Genomic DNA, 3,021 nt, shown 5'->3' on the forward strand with positions numbered 1-3,021 from the left:
ACATGGGGTCCCGCAGAACTTGCCTGAGAAGCTGTGGGGTTTTCATTATAATAAATTGCTGGGACATGTAGTCCTGCATAGCTGGTGGTATTCTGGTGGATTATACAGCAATGCAGAGTAGCATCAACTATGCAGGACTACAAGTCTCAGCAATACATTATATTTTTAAGTAGTGATGCACCAGTGCCAGTACTGGGCATTTTCACGTGTACTCTTACTTGTGAAAATACCCCGATACTAAGCACAGATACCGGTGTTCTGTCAAGAACGCTGACCTAGCTGATTTTGCCAATGTCAGCATCTGCGCGTGCGCACAGGCCAGTATTATCGAGGAAACAGGGATTTATTGACAAAGTATTTTGTTTAAAATCGTTAATTGTGACCCTTAATAATATGCCATCCATCATGTACTGCCATGGATGGCATATTATTAACGGTCACAATTAACGATTACAAACATTGTTTGTAAATAAATGGCGGTTTCCTTGTTAATGCGCACGACAGAACACTGGCACTAAATTTTTAAACTGAAGTGGCTGCCTGAGGTCCCATGCTTGGTAGGGACCTCGGCAGCCTTCCTGTTAACCACACGGTGCCTGTTTATAGTGCCTTCCCATGGTGAAGGGGGGTTGGGGGGCTCTTCATGGTTTCTTGCAGTGGGGCCCTGAAGTTTCTAGTTACGACACTGAATATAGATTTCATTTTTCTGTTTATTGTGGGTGTGTATTAAAAAATAACAAATATAAATAAATAATTGCTGTGGAAGGAAATAAAATAAATTGGCTTAGTAATATTAGATAATATGATTTCATGTTTCTCGGTGTGTACATAACTATCATTTTTTAAATAATATTTACTTTTATTTCAAACACCTTTTAGGGCCCATTCACACCAATTGTGGTGCGTTCCAGAGCGGTAGCTGCTGAAACGCACAGCAATTGCACACTAAATTTCCCCGTGTTCTGGTCCAGTCAATGGCACTGCAGCCACGCCCCACCCGCACTGCGATCGGATGCATGGCAAAACATTGCCTGCATTCCGGTCTAGTGCGAACGTTTTGCCACGCGTCCGATTGCACTGCAGACGGAGGTGTGGCTGCGGTGCTATTGACTTCAATGCACCATATGCCCCCTCCCGCCCCAGAACAAAGTGGGAAATTTGGTGTTCAATTGCTTTGGGTTCCAACAGCTACTGCTCTGGAACGCACCGCAATTGGTGTGAACGGGAACTTAATATGCATAGTATTCCTGTGGAGCTCTGCTATACACTCACTCACTGTACATTACTGTGAGTCTTGTTGCTGTGAAGCTTAGTGATATACTCATACACACTGCTCATTACTGTCAGGCTAGATTCACACCTGGGCGATCCGTGACCCTGTGGCAATCGTGCACAATGGCACCACCAGTGTGATTGGCAGTGGTAGGCAAATATGTGACCGTGTGGCCATCTGCTTGGTCACAGAATTGCCATCCACTGCTGATCGCACTGGTGGTGCCATTATTTTCTAATGGCACCCCAGTCATGCCAGGCGGATCGTGAGGTTTCCCAACGCAATGCTGGGCGTGCAATTGAATACGATCAGGGCTAAAAAAGCCGCGTTTCATGTGTACCTTTTTTTTAGCGATTGACGTGTGGCTGTAACCCTATTGAAATCAATGGGGCCGCACTGCAATCGCTGTGTGCAATTATGCACAATCGCGCAGCCCCGGGATCGCCCATATCTGAACCTAGCCTCAGTTTTTGTGATATACTCATACACACTGCACTTTGAGTTTTATTGCCTTTTAGGGCCCAAGAAAATGCTTGCCCGGGGTCCATTGAGTATTAAAGACGGGCCTGCAAACCCATGTCACACTTCCATCTCTTTTGGTGCTGAGGATGTTGAAGCAGAAGCAGACAGATTTTCTTGTGGAGTAGTGGATAGGTAGAAAAGAAGGAGTGAGAAGGAGGAGTAGTATGGGCCCCTTGCTGCTGACTGGTATCATTCATGTGCTGTTTACACTGAATTTGGTGGTGAAAGATCATGTGTCATGCATATGGTACCCCAATGACTAGTACATTTGCAATGCTATATACGATGCAGGTATTGGCTACAAACCACTATGGTGCTGTTGGCAGTATATGTGTGAAAAAAACAGACTGCTATTCGGAGTGACCTTGGGCCTGTGTGGCAGTACCATCAGGTGAAATAGAATGCCTTCTCCCTCCATTCTCCTGCCTCACTGATATTGTACCTCTCCTCCACTTTCCTCCTCTACAATCTCTGGCACCTAGGTACAGGGCCACCTCTTCATCCCTACTCTTCTCATTGCTCGAACCCACTTGGCAGTACACTGCAGCTGCAGGAACATCAATGGCAATTGCTTCTCTCTGCTTGTTGTTCCCTCCCTCTAGGTTCCTGGAACTCTCTTCCTCCACATCCAATAAACATAATACTTGAGTATCCACTTGCATCAAACTTTTGATAGTGTGCTGAAATTATTCAGCTGACTCCTCCATGCCAGTTTGCAGAGCAATAGCAAGATTAGCAGCAGAGGAGAAGGAGGAAGTGGCCACATTTGCAGCTGCTGATAAAAATGTGCTGCTTCTACACCTAGAAGGGGGAGGATGAAGAAGGCTTCGTTATCCATTCCACAACCTACTCTTTTGGTCTGGACACTGGCAGAAAGAAAAGGCAGACATACCCTGCCTTTCAAAGGCGTCAACCAGGGGGCGCATGCGCGGCGCGCTCGATGGCAGACGGCATCTCGGGGGACTAAATGACCGGCACTGAGTCGTCAACCGCTCGGTAACACAAGCTGCCAGAGAAGGTAACCACCCGCCCGCACAGCCATGGCCCCCACAGGCTCCAAAACGAAGCCCAAGAGCCAAAATACTAAAGACAGCATGTCAGCTTCTGCAGCCAAGATGGCGCAGACCCCAAACCGCTCCAGCACTGTCACGAGGGCCTCCTCCACACACTCTGAGGGGGAAGACACTTGCAGCAGGGCCAGCTCTCCTTCTCCTACCAGGGAGAGA

Source organism: Nanorana parkeri, unplaced genomic scaffold (genome assembly GCF_000935625.1).
Source record: "Nanorana parkeri isolate BGI_ZX_2015 unplaced genomic scaffold, ASM93562v1 scaffold338, whole genome shotgun sequence".
Lineage (NCBI taxonomy): Eukaryota > Metazoa > Chordata > Amphibia > Anura > Dicroglossidae > Nanorana > Nanorana parkeri.